The sequence below is a fragment of the Aythya ferina genome, assembly GCF_964211825.1.
Source record: "Aythya ferina genome assembly, chromosome: 11".
NCBI lineage: Eukaryota > Metazoa > Chordata > Aves > Anseriformes > Anatidae > Aythya > Aythya ferina.
The window spans coordinates 5,498,708-5,523,905 of NC_140307.1; the positions used below are offsets into that span (position 1 = coordinate 5,498,708).

A 25,198-nucleotide genomic window follows, 5' to 3' on the forward strand; every position below is an offset into this window, starting at 1 on the left:
GAAGCTGCCATATTGCACAATGTATTACCATGGTAGGTCAGATTAGAGTTATATTGCCAATACTATTCCAGTAAGAGAGCTGGCATGAAGAAAAGATGACTGAATTAGTGGCCAATTGGGACATTTTCTGACCTACTCTTTAGGAACCAAGTCCTCTGAACTTTCCCATTATCCTTCGGCTTCATCCTTTTAATAGGGACCAAATCTCCATTAACAATTGAACACTGACAATAAGTGCCATCAGGAAAAGGAAATTCAATTTTAGTGGGGGATGACAGCCTTACCTTTTCGCGCTTAATTGGCCGTATTGTCTCCAAAAGTTAATTGGTTACTTAGTCCAGGTAGTTAGTAAAATGTTTAGCTGCGTCAAAAAGCCCAGGCTCCTACTGTTAATGGGGCATGAAATGGAATGTTTGATACTGCAAATAAAATCAGTGATATTCAAGGATGTTATGGTAGGTAATGCGTTGAAACTGCCATTTAATGGGTCCTGGAAGATTAGGGTAGTGTCAGCTGGAACCGCCCGGTCTCTTTTCTGACATTGTTAGTTGCCTCTTCATTTACTTAACGGCTGTCTGCACTGATTACATAGGCATAAAACTCCCTACAAAAAAACAACAGAGACACGCTCTATTAGCAGTCCAATTAGAACTATTTGCATATTACAGTTCATTTCTGCTTAAGTGAATCCCTAATACAACTTTAGGAAGAAAAAATTCTATTGTCATTTAAAAAAAAAAAAAAGAAAAGGAAAGAAAAAGGCAAGAAAAGAAAGGAAAAACCTTAAAGGTGATCTCTCTTCTACTTCCTTCTCTCTGCTTAAATTCAGTGAAGGTCCATTAAAAATAAGACATGGTGTGGCAGTCTAAAGGTAAGAGATTTCTGTTGCTACCTTACATCATGATGACTTCTAATATGCTGGTAAATCCATGACAACTTTTTTATGTGGCCATTGTGGAGTTTTTTTCTAGATTATTTTCCACTTTTTTATTTGCTTTGCAATATCCTAACAAAGGTGTTAGATCAACCTTCACCTTGGGTTTCTTGAGCTGAGCAGCTAATGTGTCTGGGAATGGGCCTCAGGAGGAAGCACACTTGATGCTGTGCAGTTCACCTACCCTATTAGCAAATGATAGTAAACGATCCCCCCCCCTCTGTTCTCACCCCCCTGACATACCCTGAGAGGTTGGAGATAATAGGGTGGTAATACAGCCTTTCTACTGCTTTGAAAAACAATTCTAGGTAAATTTTAAGCCATAGTCAATTAGAATAGATGTCTTAGTTTGGGACAGGTGAGAGCAAATACATCTAAATTATCAGAATTTGAGAGGAGTCTTGCTCCATCAATATTATTCACTGTAGAATACAGGGTTGAGCTAGAAGTGGTAGCTGGTGTTGCTGGAGCCTTTATTTTACCCATCTGTAGAATGGGAAAGAGAGCAATGACATGGAAAGGTTTCCATGGGACTTCTGCCTAAGTGACAGCAGTGACTGCAGGTGCAGCTGCAATGGCAGCACTTGTGCTCACATAAACAAGTGAGCTTGTAGCTTTTGATGCAGTACCCTTCAGGGTTCTTAAGGTGCATGCTTCTTAGAAAAAATAACAATATTACTGGTAATAACAGAAAATCATTTTTAGTTTTCCTTTCAATTTCAACTTTCCTGGAGTCTGCTGAGCCTGGTGAATTTGAAGGCTTCTTTTTAAGATGGTAATTACAATTTGTGCACATGTTTGCCCACAAGGTGGATGGGCTGTTTCTCTTGTGAAATAAAAATGCTGATTTTCACCTCTTCTCTTGAGTTAGCAGATTTTGGGAGGTGGGGGGGCGGGAGGGGGGGCTGCTCTCACAAAAACCTGGGGACTGGCAACCAGTGAGGAGCTCCTTGTCTGCCTCTTGCTTCGCCAGGATATCTCTGAGGGTCTCCAAGCCAGGATGGATGGATGGAAAAGCTGAGTTGCTTGATTGGTACTTGGATTAGAGGCACCTAGAGGAGCCCAGGGGAGATCTTTGATCTTCAAATGCTAATGTAAATACCGACAGAGTTATTTCCAAAGCTCGCACAGCTCAATTCCTTTTTACATGCAGACCTAATTTCACAGGTCAGCCAACCCACCTCTGCTATTATCTGGATTTAGCGATTAATAGAGGATTTCAGTAGTTGACTGTGACAAATAGTGACTAGGGAAGGGAGGGAGTGAAAAACTGTTCTAAAACAAGGAAGGTTTTTAACAGGTCTTTCTCCCCAGATCCATTATTTTTATGCTGACAGTTAAACAATTGTAAACAAACCAAGTACCAAGAAAATCTCTCAATGCAAAGAGTGAAATTCTCTCTCTCTCCCCTTCAATTCTTGTTTTGCATGTGAGGAGTCTCACAGTGTGCAATATGTATTGTTTTTATGCCCTGTTGGGTCCTTTGTATCCAACCTCCTACTTCCTATCTAACACTCATTCACACTTATCCAGAGATGTGGATTGTCAGACCAAACTCCAGCATGAAAACTCCCACTGCTTTCCTGGGCTGGCCTGCCCCAGAGGATACAGTGTGGTGGGGGGACATGGCCCTCCGTCCCTGCAAACAGACTGTGCTCTCTGCCAAGAAAATGGCTTTCTGGAAAAGGGCTGCCTGCTAATGAAAAGGACTTAAATCAGTAAGCAGTGATTAAGGATTGGACAGTGTTTGCTGGTACTGTTACTTGAATACATGCTTTTCTTGCAGACACTGGCAAAGAAAGAAAGCTCATGGTTATTTTAAGTAGTCTCTTGCAGCTGAGATGAGCCAATGGAAAAAGCACTACTTGGAAAATATTCATTTTCTTTCTAACAACAACAACAAAAAGAGTGGCAACCAAAATTACCTTTTTAAATAAAACATCAGCCCAGGAATGCAAACCCCACTCTGTTTATATTCAACATCTAGTCTTTTCTTTTTTTTTTTTTCCTCTGGTTCAATGTCATGCCAAGTGGAATAGCAATTCACAGAAAACATGGGATAAATCATTAGTTCCAGTTTATTCTACTTTTTATTTACAGCAAGAAATTCTTTACCACTGAACAGAATTGATTGCTGGCGTGGGACTGTTTGATTATTAGTGTGGGACTACTTGTGCACGGCTGTACTCCATGAGTGAAGGTGGCTTTTTGGGTGCAGAGTGATTGTGTTTGCCTGATCAGTGGCATGGGGACACCTGATACCTTCTTAAGGCTATTCTGCAGATAACTTGAGATTCTGGAAAATATTTTACCTGTTAATATTTTTTGAAGTAACAGAAACCGGGTCAAATTTAAAATCTGCTAGATTATTAGTTCCATGCAAACAAAAAAACTGCTTGGTTATTTATTGCTTGCAAAAGCAACTGTTTTGTTTTCCTTTCAGTAAAGGGGGGAGTCAGGTTGCCAGTTTCACTTTCTATTTAAGATTAGACTCCCTTCCTGGTCCTCTTGGGATATCCAGCACTGAAACAGGAGAAATTTTTGACTTTTTTGACAGTAATGCTTTAAAAATCCAAAAGTTTGTACTCTAAATATTTGCCAGAAATGCATTAAAAAGTTGCATCTTGTTTCATCTAGAAATTTGCATCACAACCTCTGATGAGCATTAGCTGTACACTGACGGCCGGTGTGCCTGTAAGCCATGAAACTTGCCTATTAAAGGAAATACGTGGGCTGAGAAGCTTCAGGGTCACTTGGAGCCAGGAAATGCAGCATCACAAGAAAAAAACAATTTGCACTAGTTCTGTGAATGTAAATGAGCATAATAACATCTCTGGGCCTGAGTAGAAATCTGGAGGTGGGTCATTCTATTTCAGATGCATGCCTGTCTTGTTGAGAAAATCCACACGGTTTCATCATTTGGTTTGTATTACTGAGAGGCATTTTTCCCCAGTCTTGGTTTGCCAGTGTGGGACAGAAAGGAGAGCAACTGCGTGTGGAGTTCAGCTCTGAAGCCCTGGCTCTAAAACACCCTTGTCCTGACCTGGCGTTTAGCAGCAAGATCATGTTACTAATAAGTGCATGTTTGAGCACAAATAAAATAAATACATTTTATAAAACTCAGGCCAGTGTTTCAAATATTCAGGCAGCTGTCTATGCCAGTCACCTGCCAGTTCATTGCTTCAAGTCCTTTCCTGTAACTTAAATTCCTCTTATTCAGGAATAAATGACTTTTGTTGTTCTTTTTTGTTTGTTTGTTTACTGATTTGGCTGAACACAGAACACTTCTTGGAAATCTTTTTTTTCCCAAGAATGGTCCTTTGGCACATGAAATAATCTGGCTTAAAAAAAAAAACAGATTTCCAGTACTTTTGTCCCAATGGAAGGGAAAAAAAAGGGTAAAGGAAGGCTGGATTCCTTACTTGTTGAAGAACTGGCAGAACAAATCTTTTCATTAAGGAGGAAAAAAAATTGGGGAAACTTGATAATGATACTGCGGACTCTTTTTTTCAGTGGATTCATCTTCTTGATGACATTTGGTATGTCCTTTAGGACCTTTCCTACTACTGTTTGTGGGAAGGGGGGGTATGTGTGTAAATAACTTTATTTTCTCTTTGCTGTTTGTTTAGTGACAAATTCCTGTATTAAGGACACCAGCTTGTGTCCAGGCTTCTGACCACAGAATATTTATTACTTCAAACTTTATTCTCTTCTGTAGTAACTTCAATTTTAATTTCTACCTAACAAACCATTCTCATATATGTATGTGTGTTCACATAAATATGTACACTTGCTGGTCTTAGTAACTGTATCAGTAGTTTCCAAACTTGTTGAAACACAGGCTTATTGTTAGCTCCCTGAATTGACTGTGAACAACTGTGTTTTCATGAGCCATCCTAAATCTTTATAATCAAACTGGTAAAGGAAACAATGCTTCCATTGACCATGCTGAGTACTCTCTGAACTTTGCAGACCAGATGAGTACATCTTCTAACCATGCTTCTCTGTTTTTGCCTTTTTAAGTCACAGCAAATGTTCCCAGTTCTGTAACAATTGCCCTGTGCCCTATGATCTTTGCTCTTCCCTGAACTCTGTCCAGTGCTTCCATGTGTCCCCACTAACACAGTGTCCAGAATGCATCACAGGATTGCAGGTGCATTTATTACAGAGCTTTGGCATACACAGCCCTTTGAAGCCAACGGCAATTTCATGCACGTGCATTTGAAGGAATATAATTTGACCCCAAGGAAGCCTGCAGTTAGACATGGGTAGCAAGCATTTGATTACCTGCATGCACCTTTAATTATAGCAAGGTGCATGTAATTCAAAATGAAGTGCCCGATTCACTGCTATGTTGCTCTATTTCATGCTGGAATAATTGAAATGAGTGGAGATGTGCCCTGGTGGAAGTGGTGTAAAACTGCAGTGAGCAGGGTGTAAAGGTGTTCTCCAGCAAGTTTTCACAGAGATAGCAAGTGAAAGATCCACACCTTGCACAGCAGTTGTCTTACTATATATCTAACGGATCCATAGAATGAGCACCTGCACAAACACACACTACACTTTCATCATTGATTAACCAGTCTCATGACCTTTTCAGTGAGAGAAATAATTGGCAGTTTTAACTAATAATAAATTGATCCCATTATTCAGTGTAGAATATTCCCCCAATTTCAAAAGAGATGCTTATTAAAGAGGCCAGCTAACTCCTATTGGCGTCACGCATATGTAAGCGAACAGGGCTATTATATGCCATCTATGACAATGGCAGGACAAGTCATAAACACAAACATTCGTACACAGCCAGATCTCCAAAGCTCCTGTTTGCCAATTACAGTAATGCTGATGACATATCTAGTTTAACGCACACAGCATTAAAATAGTCCCCCCCTTTTCTAGGAAAATCTAATTACGCCAAGCCCAAGCACTCAATCAAACCTGTTATTCTGTGGCTAAACAGCCCAGTGTTAATGCAATTTGAGGAGATCCAGGCCGTGACTGGGAACGTCATGTATTAACAATATCTAATGGGAGCTCCCGTAGGTAAATGAATATGCTAACAAGCAAGGTCGCTGCTAAATCTAATATCTTTAAGCTGTTTAATTCCAAACAGTCCCTTAATAAATCAATTGACCGGGAGAGCTGATGCCCCTATCAATTATTCAAGAGGGCAAATAAATATTTCAGATGATTTGATAGGAAGGCTAGTGCTGGTCTTATAGAAAGCTTTGCATTTCATTAGTCTCTTGCTAAAAGTTTTATAATGTGCAGAACAGTGGTGGTTCTCCCTTATCCAGAAACCCCAAGCATGGGAAAGAAGAGACTGAAGTATCCTGCTTCAGCTATGTAGTTTTTCAGGGCCTCAGTAAGAGCTGACATGGGAAGAGATGGGCATAGTGCCAGGCTTCCTAGTGACAACTCCTATGACCCAACAAATAATGGAAGGAAAATCAGAACACACTTTCATTTCTGGGGAATCCAACTGAAAAGTAATCTAAAGGAGCTGGGATTAGTGGTTAATACCAAGTGCCATGCTGCCTTTTGTAAATGGGGAAGTCATTTGTGTTTGCATTGGATTATTTGTGTGTTTATGTTAACACTGAGCCATGATTCAAGTTTGCCAAATGCAATTCCCTTGAAGGAAAAGCAGAGTTATTAAAAGAGGTGCTGCCTGTAATTGATCTGCATTAAGTAAGTGAAGCTTGCAAAGTGCTTGAGATACTTGGATGGAAGAAGCCAGGAGTGCAAAATATTGTTCTATAAAAGCAAAGTATTATCATTGTATCTGAAAAATTGCTGATCATTGAAACATGTGGTTTATTATAAAATCAATGAAGATGAAGTTACAAGAGAAAGGGAGAGAAAATGTACCTGTCGCTGGAGAACAAAGGGAAGAGGGAAGTCCCTGAGGAAGCTTCTTGTTTAAGTATGTGTAAATTTGCTTGCCTCTGCCCAATCCTTTTATAACACTAATACAGATTAAAAGTCGATGATTACTTATACAAGCATTTCAGTTTACAAAATGAAACCTGTGCCATAAAAAATAACCTGTTGTTCTGCAATGCGTCTGCTAGATCTGTATATGAATCTGCATCTCCTTGTGATTATAAGTCAGGGTCTACAGTCCTGCCATAGCTCTCTCACCCATCTTTTGAGAGTCCCCTGTAGGAACTGGGAGATGAAATATGCCTAGGATGGAAGTGTATTGGCACCAAAGTTATCAACACTGAGCCTGAAGCCTCCCGTGGAGTCTCATATGCATGGACAATATATATAGAAAAAAAATGAGTTTCTTGGGAAAATGGTAAGTAAGGAGGGCTCTGCCTGACATGGAGCTCAAGAGACAATGAAAAGTCCCGAGTAGTACCCACCAGTATCTGCCAGAATTACAAGCTGAATGAAATTCTCTGAAGAAAGTTTTGCAAAGATTTCCTCCCCACCCATGCCTCCGCATTAAGTGATATTCTGAGGTGTGAGGGAGAGGAGGTCTAGCTATGAGTCCTGCTGGTTTAAAAACGAAATACAAGGGAAGTTTTAAAATCACGCTGGACATGTAAGAAAACATTACACTTTCAGGAGGTGGACTTGAAAAGCATCTGACACTCCAGACTGGGTCCTCAGCAGAAACTTATGCCTTCTCTAGGGTAGGCTCTTTTTTTTTTTTTTTTTCTGCTTCTCCCTAAATAGCAAGATCCATATAAAAATCACTGAATAAGGATCTTCTATGGCAGAACTTTTACATTGCAAATTACTCAATGAGGTACGAGAGACATCTCAGCTGCGTAAAATCATAATTTAAATGTTAGGTTTGGTTTATTTTCAGCCTCATGACTCAGTGGAGTAGATGTTCTGTATGGCATTGAAAGTAAAATCTGGTCCAGCTTAAAATCAGATTCAGGGATTTTAACTCATTAAGTAACTTTTTGTTTTGCCTCAAAAACACCATGTTATCATGTATGCTGAAGCCAAAGTAAATTACATGGTAAAGCGGGAAGGGGAATTAACATATAGGTTGAAAATATAAAAGCAGTATAGGGTATTGAGACAACGGAATTATTAACTAAACATAACATGGAATCCTAAAATGCTAAATTTTCAACTTCTACCTGTCTGTAATTTCAATTCATGACAGGTTATAGATTGTGTTATGCCTGGGGGCCACAAGGGGAATATTGGTGAGGATTTTATGAAAAGTTTGATGCAAAAAATCATATGAGGTTATACATTGTACTAAGTCTTGTGTGCCTGGATGAGGAATGATGGAGCAGGTACATGGCAATCATGTTCAGTGATTATTGAAGTCTTCAGGTTGCTCTTACATTTTAGACTTCCATGAAGTACAGGGTCTGTACTAGTGGGGATTGTCCACTGAGGATCTTCTAGCTATGTATATGACCATGACGTTCTTTCTGCAAAGCTTCTGCTCTTACTGAGTGATTGTGATAATGAGGTGCCTCACAGAAGTACATGGATATGCTGTTGACGTCACTTTTGTCCTTTTGTTCCTTCTTTTTTTTTTTTTCCTCTTTTAAGAAATATATAGAGAATAATAATGAGAAAGTGTTCATCTAACTCATTCACAAGGTTCTACCTGCCATCCCTTATGCTCAATGAGTATGTGAGGGCACTGTTAGGCATATGTGCATGTAAATTACCTCTAACTGCACATCTCTATTATAGGCAATTACACTAATGTGCTGGAATGATACATTTAGTGTCTTCAGAAGATAGAAGCTGGGTGGAGGGCAGACTGATTTGAAGATCAATCTGGATGAAACAAAGAATGGTATTTATTTGGCAGACCACTGGGGAGAGCTGACTAAAACTGCAGAATGAGATAACATTAGCCATTTGATACGTGAGGCTTGCTATTTAGGAATCTTATTTGCTTTTAATTAAAACAAAAATAAATGTTTGTGGATTTCTAGGCTAAAATTGGGAACTACTATTGTCTCTCTGTATAATAGCCATCTGAAGCTTTATGAGTTGGCAACCAGAAAATGTGCCAGATATTTGAATTTGAACTGCCCAGTCTACATCTCAATTTATGTATTAGAATTTGGGTTCACTTGCTCATACATATAAGAAGACCCTCAAAATTACTACCTGTAAGGAAGAAAAGGTGATGTCAGCATTGTCTATGTGGTTGCCAGCTAAACTATGAAGTGTCTCTTTTTGGACATGAAGTTTTTGTGCGCCCATCTTTTTGCCTTTATCCCTGTGAGTTTAAGCTTCTGAAATACTATTTGGTGGACAACTTCTGTTGGCTAAAAACAAAACAACAAAAATATCTGAACCCATAGCAGCAACACTTTTTGGTGGTGTTCCATCCTAGACGGCTTTGAGTGTTGGGCAAAATTCAGGAGGCTTTATATTGGTGCTTGAGGCTCAAATGCTTTAACTGGAAATTACGGGAGTGAAGTTCTCTCTGCTACAGCTGCTGTCAACACAAAGCCTTCAGATGTGGAAGAAAAGTTTCTTGATTAAAAGCAACAACTATCCCCATGATAGTTGTTCCTTCCAGAATATCACCATGACTAGTGGCTTCTGCTGCTGCTTGCTGTGTTGTAGGCTCATCCTTTAGAAGCATTTGGGAAGAGACAGGAAAAATTGCATGAAGTTAGCTATGAGGATCAAGCAAGTGACAGGTCTGGTTGTACCAGTAGCTGATGTCGATAATATCACAAGTTTTCTAGTTTCATAATTGTGGATTTACATGTTGTAAATCTTACAGCAAGCTTGGGACAGAGGCTTTTGTCATTACAGGTTTCTATTTCAAATACATAGACTTAAGATGGCAGTGACATATTAAAGATCATTATCTGATAATACAACACGTCTTGACCAGATCAACTTGTGCAGGTAATTTGTTCTACTGGAAGCAGAGAGAAACTAAATACAGAAAACAGGCTCATGCACATGCTTAGTGAAATAAAAGTAAATATGGAAAAGTAAGCAATCCGGCTGTCTTCCTTCTATGTTACAATAAAGCATTAGTGCTAGTTTCCATGGTAGCTTAAAGAAATCCTGCACACTACAACTTAACACAGGACGCCCTGCAAGTACTGTAATGGTCAGAAGTGATGATCACCGTGATGAGCCATTTTGATAACAAAAATGCTTGATAATTCTGCCTGCTTGGGGGTGACAGAATGAGCTACACTTGAGAGGGACGCTGGCCACTGTGATGTGATAGGGACATAGGGCACACAGCACAAGATCAAATAGGAAAACAAGGTTGTGTGTATTTGTGAGATGCAAGGAGGAAAGGGTAGATGGAAGGAAAAGAAAGATAACACTGCTCCCAGTATGGATAAACAGGTCAGAAGTCTTTAAATGTTTTCTGAAGAATTTAGTACATTTTATTCCAAGGACCTGTTTTTTACAGGGATTTGCTTTGCATCCTATAGGCTGTTTTAAACAGTTTTCACATTTTATTTTTGGCTGCACCATGAGGGGATTACTTCTGATGTTTAATGAATGCAGGATAGAGATCCGAAGGGCCATGCATGCACACACATGCATACAACTTAGATGTCCAGCAGATAAGTACAGTATTTTGTTTAAAAGGAGATATTACACTGGAAATCCTATTAACAATCAGACAGTCTGCTGGCTGGATTTAGTAAACTTCAACCAAAGGAGTTATTCAAAATGGCACATTAAACCCCCTAAAAGCTTGGTTTTACACTGAGTGTGCCCCCTTAACTTCCACCCATGCTGCATAACCTGGCAGTAGATATTCTGTGTACACAAGTGGGGTTTTGCTAGCCCAACTGTTTAAAATCAAGACAGAAACACATGGCACTTCTAGGTAAGGGCCTATTACTGCAACACAGGGATGCTGGTTTAAATTATGCTTTATCGTCATGAAATCTCACTCCAGCCCTACATCTTAGTGTCATGGTGTTTGGCATCGAGAAGGATGGAAGAACGTATCCCTTTTCTGGAGAACAAGGCTTTGATTTGGAAAGGGATGCAAGCACACAGACTCTGTCCCCATAGTGTCTGCATGTAAGACTCACTGCACTGTCATAGCTGAAAAAGACAACAAGCAGATGGAGAGAAGGGAAGCAGGATGCAACATACACAAATTAAAAAGTCACAGATGTGGTAGACGTATATCCTATTAGTTCTGTCTAGAGTTACTTGAAAAATGTTGAGGATAAAAATTCTATGTTAGCTGAAAAAAAGTAGTGTTGTGATACATAATACTTTAAACTTCATCCTAGCTGTACTTTGTATTACTTCATTCTTCTTAAGACTGTGGATATACACAGGTGAAATTGAGAGGCTGGGGGAGGAAAATGCTGTGATAAGAACTACAGTACTGAATGTATAAATCTGTAATATGTGAGGTTTTATGAGAAGTGCCTGTGGAGCTTATGTCCCAAAACCTGTTGATTATTTGTGCTATTGGGTACAGTCTTCAATCTGTAATAATCTCGGAGATTTTTACCTTTTTTATTTTCAATGAGTTGTTAGGTTAATTGAAGATTTGGACTCCACTCCTGAACAAGAAAATTCAGGTCTTAATTTTTCTTTGGTCAAGTGTTTCATTGTCACAAGATCAGAAAAATCCTAGGATGATGCAATCATTCAGTTTTTAAAGAGTCTTTTTTTTTCTCTTTTTTTTTTTTTTTTTTTAAATAAATAAATAAATAAACAAACTTTTTTCTGTCTATATATTGTGCATTTTGAGCTACTACCACTGCTTACACTCACAGTTTATGACTCTTTCTCATCTTATTTAAACTCAGCCCTCTTCCAGTCTTTCTAACTGTATATCTTTTCCTGAGGATGAATCATTTAGCACCATCACTCTGATTTTCACTCTTTCACTCTCTATGAACTGAGCTTGTTTGACAAATTCTGATCCTTCCTGAAAATATCTGGCTTAGTTTTATAATATTATTTATTTTTATAGCCAAAAGCCCAGCAGGTGAAGAAAAAAATGAAGACAATTTGGTAAATAATGAACACAGGGATGACATATTGTTTTCCTGCAATGAGGAATAAATGCACTTTACTAAGTGACCTTTCCTCTGGTGACTGCCAAGAAATTGGAGATAATAAAGCTCTTGCAGAGGATTTTAGTTGAGAGGAGGTATTGCTTAAAAGAAAGGTCCATTCCTTTATTAAAACCTTGTTGCAGTGACATCAGTATGAATCAAAGTGTGCTATTGAGACTATTTGTGTTGTATCTTTTCCCTTTCCCTTTCCCTTTCCCTTTCCCTTTCCCTTTCCCTTTCCCTTTCCCTTTCCCTTTCCCTTTCCCTTTCCCTTTCCCTTTCCCTTTCCCTTTCCCTTTCCCTTTCCCTTTCCCTTTCCCTTTCCCTTTCCCTTTCCCTTTCCCTTTCCCTTTCCCTTTCCCTTTCCCTTTCTTCCCTGCTTTACTCTTTTTCAGGAGGTGTAATAAACTTGCTGTGAGTTTCCTTGGGCTTGTGTGTGAGAGATCCCTTAAAATTTAAGGGAATCTTCCAACGGTATCTTCTACTCATGGAACCTACACTTAGGGCTCACAGCTATGAGTCAAACTGGAGCTAGACACCTCACAAGGTGAAACTTGTTCAGGTAATCATCTGGTAGCCAACTACTGGGGTAAACCGAAGCCCAAGCAGATCTGGTTGATGAGTCCTGCAGCCTTGGTACCACCATAGAGATTAGAGCATAAACTACAGACAAATCATGCATTAGAAGCTCCAGTTTGAGCCCAGGCACTAATCACAGGTATATATATGTATTTAAAAGGAGGTCAGATCTCACCTTAAATATGAATGAATGAAAATGGGGTACTTGTGAGGGAGACTGACAAAGGAATCCGAACAGAAGCCCTCAAATCCTTTTTGAAGATTTCCACTCTTCCCCACCCCCTTCACCCAAGTTACTAAAAGCATCAAGGAGGAAAAAAAGAAGCAGAGATATAAAATGCAAGTCGCACTTTTTAATAGATTTTTCTTACTTTTCCCCAAGGGGTTCAGCTGCAGAGAAAGAGTGGAACATAATAATCCTTAGCATTTATATAGCACTTTACATTTCCAAAGCTCTGTACAAACATTAACTGATCAATCTTCACAACACCCCTGTGAGTTAGGGATGTATGATTAACCCCATTTTACATTGGGGGAAACCATAACATTTTAGAGCCTGACTCCCCATCCCTCCAGAGGTGTGTGGTTCTTGCAGATCCCGCTGGTTTAAACAGGAGTTATCGTGACACTTCTGAACACTGGGTGCTTTGCAACAGCCTCAGGGCTACATCACCAGTCTGTAGCTGGTGAGCCAAGGGGTCTGTCTTCCTCTTCCCTGCTCTAACCATTGGACCACTGAAGATTTGCCCACCTTTGTCTTTCCATGTCCTTGCTGGAGTGGGACTAGTGACTGGAATTTCAAGAAGCAAAACCACTCCTAGTTTATGTGCCTACTTGAATATTGTAAAATTGTCATTATTTGAGACCCCTAGGAAAAAGCCTATTATCCCAATGTTCCCTCCTTCCCTTCTTTCCAAACTCTAGAATGATTTAAAATGAAATATAATCCTGTATTGAATGAAAGGACACACAACAATATGCCTGTTACTTGATGCCTTATTTTTCCCCTTTTTCTTTCAATATTTTCTTGATAAGTTTGTCTTTTAGAGAAAATGGCAGGTAGAGTAGTATAGTAATGCAAAAATACATGACTTTTTTTTCTAGCATAGAAGTAAATAGATGTCTTTAACATGAATCTGGGTGTAAATTGTAGAAGTGTATTAACTTTTTAATGTTTCCTGAGTTTCCATTCCATGAGCATGGAAATCTCTCTTATAGCAGAACTCTTCTTCTGCAGGAGATGGAACTGTGAGGCAATGCTGTCATTCTGCTTTGATCTTTGTTTTGTTCCTAGGCTTTGGTTTCCTGAGCCACAAGTGCCTTCACATTAATTCACTTTGGGTTCCCATTAGGAGAAAAACAATCCATTCACTCAGAGAGGATGCCCAAGTGTGGCTAAAAGAGATTTTTCTCCAGTGGCATGTCCTGCAGTCAGGGATGGCTCCAAATAACATGCAGCAGAATCACCAGGATGGGAGCAGACTTTAACAGAGGACCTCAGCTTTTCTCTACTAGGCTGACCCTGGCATAAGTCATGAAGACAACACAAATATAAATTAAAAAACAACCACTGTGAAGATAGCTGCTGGCTGCCCCAGTGCACATAGTCTTTCTCCCACCAAGTGCGTTTTTCTCCATCAGGAAATGTTGTCAGATACTGCAGAGCTCTGAGACACTTTATGCCACTTGCTCTTCATCATCAATGTTCACCCCTTTGGGCCTCCTAATTAGCTCAAAAAATATTGAATCTAGTTAGGGTTTCTTGGACTCCTCCATCTTAATTAGGAGGTAGAAATAGGGTTCTAAATAAGACTGATGGAGAAAAGAGATGGAGGACTGCTCTTCTCAATGTGTATATGTTTGTGTGTGGGTTAGATAATTTAAAGAATTTCTTCAAATGTGATTGCTTTGGGCACTTCATATATTTATTCATAATTTATTTACCTGGAAAATATAATATTATTACAATAACAGGAAAATTACATCTGGATTCATACTCTATTTTTGGAAGAAAACTGCTAATTCTGCACCGGGATATGACCTGTGACCTATTCTTTTTTATCTGTATTATTGAATCTTCTGGTTTGGGAGCTGTGCAAAACAGCTTTTCATTCTGAATGCTAATCAAAAGAGTGCGTTAATTAAATATACTTCTAATGAAACTACTTTGAAATGAGACATGCAGGCAAGAGTCTGCCCCTTCTTAAGTTAATGAGAGAAATTGAAGGGATTAGATTTTTTTTTAGGTGGGGGAGCTGGTGGCTGATTTAGAGATGAGCATCCTTGTCATAAAGGCTTATAAAATAAGATCATCCTCTGATCTCTGTTGTACCTGAAGTCAATGGAGTCCCTCCAGATTTGCACTGGTGGAAGAGGGGCTCTGAATTTGGGCCCCAACTACTTAAAAATATGTAGTTGCCCTTTAAGATGTAAATCTATTGAAATCCAACCTTAGACATTGTCAGGGTCACTCTGCTTATTACTTTATGACATTTCCAGATTAAAGGTGCAGTGGGGGCTCACATTAATTTGCTTTATGTTTGACTAGAAATGCTTCCCATCACTATTAGAGCACACTTCGAGCTCTCTTCATTTTAGAACGCTTGTCAGTCATTTGAGAATGATATGCCCTACGTCTGGGATGAATAAGCACATCATATATTAGGCAGAGGCTTTTTTCTCTGGAGAGGCTCAAGAGAACTGACAACTACTTCCAAAGAAGGTGAAAAACAGACATGAGCCCAGTGGCTGAAAGAGGGAGGAGTGAGGAAATATTCTCTTAAGACATTATCCACTAAATTGATTGAAAGCATCCAGGCAGTCGTCCTGTGATAGTAGTATTTAAAGATTCAGATCTGTGGGAATGAGAAGAAATGGGGACTACCATTTCCATGTACTCCTCTGGTTTGCATTGGGTAGCAAAGAAATCTTTTACAGGGAGCTCATAGATGTCTGTGCTATCCACTGGGTCCCAGACAGCAGAGCACCCGATAGATTTAAATAAGAAAGGGAAAAATCTGTTCTAAACAGGGACATTTTTCTTTTCTCTCTTTATTTTTTTATTTTTTTGAGTGAAAAATAAATTACCTTATTCCACTAATTTCCATCTTGAAATCTTTTCTAGTATTGATACCCGTTTAGGAGCCGTATGCATGTTAGGCGTTTAGAGGTAAAAAGTTTTGGTTGTGCTATGAGGGTGAGAATAACAGAGTACCCAGTTGTTTATCAGGTGCTAATGTGTTTCTGGGCAGCATCAGAGACCCCTCTCATGGGAAGTATTCGTAAATTTTCTACCAACAGGCAAAACTTATACCTGGAGTTTTGCTGATGCCGCTCCACTGAGGTAGGCCTTTTTCTGAATGTCACATCAGAGGCCCTTCTTTGTCTTTTTAACCAAGTGACCTCCCAGTGGAGATCTACAGGTCCCAAAATTCTGAAAAAAACTGTGCTTGGGTGGAAAGCAAAATAAAAGACATTTTAACATTTTTCTTTTGAACCTTTGGGGCTGTCTGAACTTGAAGCTCAAAGTCAGCCGCTGAAACACCCTCCTCTAGAAACACAAGGCCTGATTCTCTGGGAGATGAGTGAAGACTGCTTTCCTCAAAGCCACCAAAATTTGACAAAACAAAATGGGCCTGAACTTTTATCTTTATGCTGAGGTCAGTGGGACTGCCTGTGAAGTTGAGGTTCAACATATGGTTTTAAATGTCTGGTCTTCCTGGTCAAGTTTTCAGATGATTGTGCCCTCCAGTCCAAAGTGATAAATTTTTAATGCCTTGTTTCCCTTTTTGCACCTTCTTAGAGCAATTTTTATTTTTATTTTTTTCAAATGTGTATTAGACTACTTGTTTATTTTTCTATAAGCAGTATTTATTCTCTGAATGCAGTGTCTGAGAGGGGTGTAATGACAAGATGGCTAAAATACCATCAAAAATATGACACTCCCGTGGAGGGAAATTAGAACTGTAATGAACAACATAGAGGCTCTCAAATTTTTCATGCACAATTAACTGTGCATTAATATGGCTCCTTGCAAAGTATATCATAAGGATTCTGAATTCCTGACTGATCTGTGTGTCTGTCCATCACTAGTTGTAATTAATCCACCTATTCCTGCTCAGCGTCCCTCCAAAAAAGGTATAGAAACCCTCTGCAGCTGCAGGTCTTTGCCTACCCAACAGCTTCACCCACTCTTCCTGCTACAACACTCTGGAGAATCTGTCTCTATTTCCTGCTCTGTATGGTATCCTGGAACACTTTATAGGGCAATGTAAGCTGGTAAATATTTGCATTTTCACCAAATGAGTGAAAACTGCAGCAACCAACTGACTTGTGCATACCCACTTTCAGCTCTTAAGTGCTCCATCCTCTCTCACTCCACCTTCAGCTTAATGTCCTAACCTCAGTGATCCGCAGAATTATATAGCTTAATATATAGCCTAATCCATTCCTGAGATTTTATCTTTCCTTATATTAACTTAACCATAGATGATCTTGCAGTGATGGCATATGTTGGAGACAGTCATTTTTAAAGCCATCTGCAGCTGGTTTTTGTGTGAATACTGCACCCTGCAACTCATGATTCCTCTTCACCACTAATTATTTCCTATGGCTTTTAATACTGCTCCGAGTCTTAGAATAGCTCTGAATGATGATAGACATATATTATTATTACAGGTTGTATTAAGCAGTCGTAGCTCAAGTTCTAATTACATTACCCTTCAGCCACGGCAGCAGTAACACTTGGTTTGGTTCTTGAGTTTCTAGGAATAATCTTGCCAGTAGCTCTTAGTTAGACTGCAAGGTCAGGGAGAAAGGAAATTCTTCTGCCCTTCTTTTCTTGTAGAATCTGAGAGGATATATTGCGGAAAGGGACAAAACTGGTCATGAAAAGAGAGGATTAAAATGAGAGGCTCCTTGCAATGCATGCTAACTGCCGATGTCCTCACAGGGACAGTAGTTGCAGCATGATTTTCTCCAGGTAACAGAGGCACCCCATGAAAAGTGAATGCTGGGGATATGCATCTGCTCTAAAAGCAGAATGGTGCATTTTAGGCTGCTTGAGTTCTGGGGCTTGTACACAGAGACTCAAGTAACCTACAACTGACAGTTTCTAAATCCATGCAGTAGAAATAATCCAGTATAAAACAACCTCTGGTTCTCTTCAAGAAGGAAATAATGCAACATTCCCAAATCTAGAGATCTTCTTCCATAAACCTGATTTTCACTTGGTTGCATAAAACACTATATAGTAGGATCAAAGTCGCAAGAACTTTGTTTTTGTTTTTGTTTTTGTCTGGGAAAAGAACTCCTGTCCCTATGATCAGCAAGGAAAGGCTGTCATTTGAACTTGAGCACCCAAAGGATGTCAAAGGCACGAGTCACTTAAAATTATTTGCATTTTATTATTTTTAGTCAGAGGGTGACCAGGGTCATCATACTTAAAGGGTTGTTAATAACATTTCTGATTTGTGCCTGTAGCATATTTATTGGTGTATGGTGGTTGTTTATAAATCTTAAGAGAAATATTTTTATGATTTAAAAATGAAATAGAAATATGACAGACATTTTTCAACAATGTTTTTAAAAATTCTGGTGGTATTGGAACAACATGTTCAAACCATAAGGAAGTGATTTGATTTTTTTACTTTGTTTATCCAAATGCCCAAGTAAATAAACAGTATAAATAACAAAGGGACTATTTCTTTGTTCTCAAATTCCTTTATCTGATAATCTCAGGCAGTATAAATAACTAAGGAAAGGTTTTATTATGTAATACTGCACAGCAATATAGTGTTGCAGGTTCTTTGGGACACTGAGTCTCTTTCCACAGTCCCCAGAACATTTTGGCTACTACTATAAACTTATTACAACCTATTTCTCTGTTGTAGAGTTTTCTTACAGTACCCATAAAAGCCAAGCACCTGATACTATAATATCTAATTTATATATCAATTTCCATCCCTCTGCGTATGAATTTGCACGTATATGTCTGTGTGCACCAGATGGTTTACATTTGTCATGTATGTTACCATGAAAATCAATATGCATATTTATTAGCAATTAATGATTTTCAATAAAAATCTAAAAATAGAATAACCATCACTTTTAGGGATAAAAAAGATAGAATCTGGTTTATCAGTTTGAAAATGAATGAAAAATGTTTCCTTATTGTGTTCATTAATTGCAGTTGACAAAAAGTAGGATACTTCACTCCTCCTTTCATGTTGCTAATTCCATCCCTCTCTCCCTCCCTCTCTCTCACTCTCTCCCCTCAATTAAACATATGAGAGTATCCCCTCCCCTTTTAGAAAGAAGCTTTTAGATTAATCATATTATCTTAAGGTTCCAAATCTCAATGCCTGCGTGACCTTTCTTCCGTTAGAATCCATTATCTTAAACTATCACAATAATCCTGGCTTTAGGGAGGGAGAGCGGGAAGCAAGAATCAAACCTAATAGATGGCAAATAAGATTAATCTATGATCTAAGTGCCGATTACACTTGGCCCTGCCCTTGAACACCCAGGTGTAACCTTGAAATTCACATCCGCTAAGACACTGCAATTGGATTGTGGGTCCCTGAAGGCCTGGAAGGGGCAGCTGGCCAAACTTTACCCATTATTCCCCAGTGAGACATGAGCTGTCTCAGCCTGCAGCTCTCTTACTTGTGGAATTTGGCAGCGGCACAGCTAAATGTTTGTTTTGGGATGTTTAGCATTTTTTCAGATAAAATAGTTATTTTCAGGTCCTTATTTTTTGTTTGTCAGAAGCAAGCAGCCAGGGAATGGGTGAACTTTTACCTGGACCTCACAAGAGGAGAAAGCTCTCTTTTCAAAATCTGATAACTCTGCAGAAGAAAACAGAGATATTTTCTTTCTTTATAGGCTGACCTATGGACCCTGCCAAAAAAAATGTTCCATGTGAACTTGAGTTTGCAAGGCCCCCTTTTTTTTTCTTCCAGCCATGAATACTCCATGTTCTGAAAAAGGACATCTGTGATAAGATGGAACTTGGCACCAGTAACTCATGTACTATGGGTGAAGCATGCTCAGAAGAGGCAGAACCAGAGATAATTTTTCATCAAAGAACTTTTTAAAGCCATTATTAAAACTAGCATAAATTTCCTCTGCTGCTGGCAGCTTCAACAGACAGGACAGGATTGATTTGGATATGGCAGCTGAACTTTTTTTTTTGCCTATTTATATGTAAGGCCAGACTCCCAGCTGGGGTGAAACAGTGCAAGCTTTCTGACTTTAACCCTGCCCGAAAGATTTCAGTTGGGGAGGTGGCCATGAAGTTCAGCTGAAGTCACCTACCCTCCATTTGTTCTATTTGGAGGCAACAACTAAACCCCATAGCACAGGTCCATATTTCTCTTTGTACCTCTCATCACGCAGCAATACCCTGGTGTGGCAGTAATTCAAGAGATAAGGAATTAGAAGGAAAGTACAGTGTAGAAAATGTCAACATGAAGCACATCTGGTGGCTGGCTGACTTTAAACTGGTCCTTTGGTAATCTCAAAATTATAGGGGAAGGGAAGAAGAAACAGAACAATAGAGGCAAAATCATGCAGACAGCAGCTACCACTGTAGTAGCCTTGCAATGTCAGAAGCTGTCGAGAGGTGAAATCGCTACAGCCTCCAATGGTGAACCCTTCAGAGGACTGAGTTCCAATCTGCCAGGGTGCTGCCCACCTCTGGGAATGACATTTTAGGAGACATGAATGATGTGATTCCCTTCAGGGAACTGTCAGGCACAGAAGACTATTGTTTTGCTACTTCTTCACTTTCCAGATTGTGTGTTGGCTCTTATGGAAGTTTAAAAAGCTTTGCTCAGCTCCAATTGCTGTGGGACGGGGACAGTCTATAAAGCACAGCACAGAGTTTATTACCAGTTCCCTTACCCAGAAGCTGGCCTGACGGGACTTATGGGTGCTATGTGGGCATGTAAATAAAACAGGGTTACCTGACCTGACTTTTATTTAGTTCAAAGAGAAATCAATGGGGGGGGGGGGAGGGGAATGGGGTGTAACAAAATGGACTGGTCAAGTGGACTTTGATCAAAAAGTAAATCTGCTCACATAAGTATTGATTAGCAACATTGCTTCTATCTCAATTCTCTTTGCGAGTACATGAAATCCTACTGGTGTTAAAGGTGCCTGTGGTCCCTGAACTGTGATATTTCTGAAGTTTTGTACTGCCAAGAAATGCTGGAATCCTAGGCTAACAGGCTGAATAATGAAAATAAGTATCTGATATTAGATGTCTTAAAATTCCACAAAAAGACTCCTAAAGACTTAGATTTTAGAGGTATGTCTATGCACCATCCCATGCCTAGCAGTTCATCTAGTCTGTAAACATCCATGGACCAACAGCTGGGATTCCCTGGGATAAGGGGTGGAAAGCAAAACTTGCAGACAAGAATGAGGATGATGGTGGGCAGCCAGGAGAATGCTCAGGCTCTGTGGTGACACCCAAAACCAACCAGAATACATAAACTCAGTGTCTTCTGTCCAGAGAGGGTTAACTTGCACTTGCAGCAGGCAGCCTCATGCCATTAAGTCAGGGAGAGTAATGAAATTTCATTTAATTTGTCAGGAAGAAAGTGCTAATGTTAAAAGGCATTTAATAAAAAGGGGGAGATTCTTTGAAAGGAAGCCTTTAAGTAATTACTTCAAGTGTCTTAGGCCTACTCACCAGAATATTTACATTAGTGTCTCCCAGCGCCAAAGTGTAATTAAATTAGTGCAGCATTTACATTCCATCCTGTTTTTTTTTTTTTTTTTTTTTTTTTTAAAGTGTGATTTTATTAACAATTCTCAAAAAAAAAAAAAAAAGAAAGAAAGAAAAGCCAGCCTTGATCTAATCAATTCAGGTGTTAGTATTTTTTTTAATGTTCTCACTAAGAAAACTACTGAGTACACTGGCTTGAAGAAGGTGGAGTTGGGGGGGAAGAAAACTTCATCTCATTTTGAGTTCTACTTGGAGAAGTGCCATTTCTTTGATCTGCTCTGGGACTGATGTCCCATGTGGAGAGCCCATAAAGATGGCATCAGATGGAAGAAGGCATAGCCCTGGGGATTTCCTATTGCATGGAGGTGAATATAGGGCTCAACACTGGGGGACTGGAAACTGCAAAACACTAGAAAATATATGATTTGCATATTTTGCTACTAAAAACTTTTTTTTTCTTGAAATTATATATATGTAATATCCTTCCAGGGGAGCATGACTTTTCCACCTTGACCTAAGTGGAATAAGTTTTGCTTTTCATATCTTCAGTACAAATGTGGCATTTTAAAAAGCAGATGAGAGAGAAAGAGAGAGTAGAAAATCATTAGATATAAAACACATCTGTGCAAATCATTGTTCTGTGACAAAAATAGCTCAGTTTGTTATACACAGCCACAGAATTACCAGTGCCATTACCAACCAGAGGACACTGGAAGTAGATAGCAAAAAAAAAAAAAAAAAAAAAAAAAAAGGGGGAGGAGTTGAGGGCAGCGGGATTTTTTTTGTAACAAAACAAAAATAATTTTTGAATGTTGACATGTTTTGATAAATCACACACTTACATTTAAAAATTACCTCAGGAGTTATTTTACAATTGCAGGTCTCTTTGGTCAAAAGTTTAGCTCTGTGTTCCACCACAGAATAACTAATATCTTCTGGTTGTTAAACTCATCTGGGATGCTATGAGGAAGAAATTCAAGTCTCTGAATTAAATTAAGCAAAATAGAGATTTAAACACAGTTCCATTTCTTCATTGTCTAGAGATATGTTGGTATTTGTTTTACTTTATGTGAAACTTCAGTAGTTAGAAATGTATTTTGAATTATGATGACTATGAATATACCAAGGAACATTTTCCAGAGCTGCATCAAAACAGTACCTATACCTATATAAAATCTGAAGATACCATAACTGCTGTAGAGCTTTCACCTCATATATAGGATCCTAAGATTCGTGTTTCTACTTTGTCTATTTATCAGTGGGGACTTCAAACAGGGTCTCTAGCAAAATTATATTCAAGTGTCTAACAAAATATGTTTTTGTTTCCTTTGCTTGCATTCCAGATACTCCTGCATCTTGTAAATGATTTAGGTGGATCTGAGGAACAGCATCTAATTTGCTAGGTGAAATATTGTTTTTGAAAAATATTTTTTTTAGTTTTTAAAAATTTAATGGTCACCAATACAGAGAGTTTAAAGGTCCTTCACTAGCCATAAATTTACACCACATCTGGTTTATCTATAAGTGACTCAGAGAGATGTTCTAGCAAGAATGAGTCTTACAAAACTGAAAAAAATAATATTCACAGCAATTAAAAGCTTTCTCCACATTGCATTCAAAATCTTTTCTGAAAAGAAGGAAGAAGAACTTTGTGGCTGGGAAAAATCCTTTGCTTTTATGGCTACCTCTCTAAGCAGCTTCAGTGGGGGTGGCCAGGTTTTGGTGTTAAATCAAAGGATTTTTCAGGATAACAATAAATGAACTATTGGTAGGGGAAGAGCATGCATGTGTAACTCCATCCTAGATACAATGGTTTCCTCTTCCGTGGTACAGTGGATTCAAAGGGAATCTAAAAACTCAAAGATCCTAGAAAAATATCACAACTAGGGGAAACTGTCCAGCACATCAGTGAAATGGTGACAGGCTGACACTCTCAGAAGGAAAAGAGGAAAAAACTGTAAAAGCAATGCACTCTGCTTCTTCCTGCCAGGGCTGTGATGTTATTTACAACATTGTAAGTCCTCTTGTATGCATCTGCCTGTTTCAAAGTGGCTTTTTTTTTTTTTTTTTTTTTTTTTTTTTTTTCCGGTGCTCTACAGGCTTCACAGCCTTTGAAGGACAACTGACTAAAAGTTGTGGTTTGAAATTGCTGCTTGAGTCTCACGATGAACACATTTTAAAGAGACTCTGGTAAGGGCAGAGGCCAGCTAGAACATGGGTGATCCTGACATTGTCAGAGGTGGACCTAGATGAGTAGAACTCACTGTTCACTCAAAGTTAAACATATTTAATAACAGGATGGTTAAGAGGAAGAAAAGGAAATGAAAAGCATTGGTGTATAAAGATGGCCTGAGCCATGGAGGTGACTGATCTTCAAGATGCTTCTCAGGTCCCATTGGGCCTTTTTCAGTCACAGATGCCCACTAATCCACATCTTCATTGTCCCTACCATAATGTCTTTTATTCTATTTTTGGTAGTTGTGGTATTAGATTATTGTGTGCAAAGGTTTATGTGTGGACCAACAAGCAAAACACGCGGTAAAACATGCCAGCATTGACACTACATGCTCATGGTGTGTCTGCACTGTTCATCAGACCTACATTATCAACAGTTTCAGAGCCAGAGACTGCTGAAGCTAGTGTCTATTGCCAAAGAATGCTGAAGCTAGTGTCTATTTACAAATAATGTAAAAATGTGGTTCAAAATGATCCCCTGGTGTTTTAAGAATGGAAGGCATGTTTGATGCCACAGCCATTTTGATCATGTCTGTGAGGGAGGAGAGGCTTCACTGGCCTTTGGGTGAGGCTTCTCAGGCCTCAGGCCAAGGCCTCACAGGCTTCAGGCCCAAGCAGCACGGTGTTCATGATTAGGGCAAGAATAAATCAGTCCTGGCTGCAAAAGGGTTACACGATCTGGAGAAAGTGGAACTTGCTGAATGTTGAGAACTTATGAAAAGCTGCACTTTTTCTATAGATGCCTGAGCAGGAGCTAATATCTTTCAGAGATCTGGTCCTCTCTCTTAAAAACACATTTTTTTTTAATGGTAGAACAGCTGTTGTTGCTTCTGTTGTGATGATCTGGGTGAAAAGTTTGGTAACAGAGAGGGAGGCTTTAAAAAAAGAAAAAAAGGAAAAAAAATTAAAAAAACAACCTCCAAAAAAATTCCTTCTCAAACCCACCCACTGAAAAAAACCTTCTGCTCTGGCCTTACAGAGACATAAAACTTCTAGTGTTTCTTAATGCAATTAAAACAAATGCTGACGTTATTTATAACTAAATTACTGGCAGGAAAAACAACTAATGACCAAAACCCACATTTGTACCATTTAAAAAAGAAAAAAAAAATCCTAAAGGGAATGATTTGTAAGGATGTGGTTAAACCTATTTATACCCTGGGTTCTATTTGTTTTACAGCCAGCGGTGCACGAACAACATGAAAGGTTATCTTTGACAAGGTTTTAGCTATTATTTTCTTCCAGTGAAATGGTATTTCTTGAGAAAAAAAGGTCTTCAGAACAAAATAACAATAAATCCTGATTTAGATACATAAAGCTGCCATCGATATCACATAATATCAGTGTTCTTTCTCACTCGATACAGGCGTTTTTAAGATAAATGGTAAAACTGAACTGGAAATCCATCTGGCCAGCTGCCTGATCTAATGAATAACCCCACTTTGGCTCCTGCAATGTAAGCAGAAAGAGTTCTCTCCCGGCCGCTTTCGTCTGTCATGAATCTACAAGACAGCCGACATAATATCTGGGCGACAACAGCGTGCTAACAGTGCAGTGACTTCCATTTTCTTTGCTTTCTATTGATTTTCACTTAATAACTGGCGAAATACTAAACGTCCGCCCTGAGTACCTAATAAATCCTGCCTGAGCTTTTTATTGAGGAGAATTTAATAAAAAACAACCATTGCGGCTGAGGGATTTTTC

General features: G+C 39.0%; 1 long non-coding RNA gene across 3 annotated transcripts in view; it reads left to right on the plus strand.

Annotated features, from left to right (window-relative positions):
- Nucleotides 1-25,198, plus strand: part of LOC311442500 — a 145,517-nt gene that overhangs the window by 3,013 nt on the left and 117,306 nt on the right. The window contains exons 3-5 of one of the 3 annotated variants that reach the window (XR_014696686.1): nucleotides 22,603-22,662; nucleotides 23,359-23,449; nucleotides 24,861-25,150. The exons of 1 other annotated variant lie outside the window; for it this stretch is intronic. This is a non-coding gene — a long non-coding RNA (uncharacterized lncRNA). Of the gene's footprint in view, nucleotides 1-22,602; nucleotides 22,663-23,358; nucleotides 23,450-24,860; nucleotides 25,151-25,198 lie in introns of those variants that run through there. One more of the 3 variants, XR_014696687.1, reaches the window with a different exon arrangement.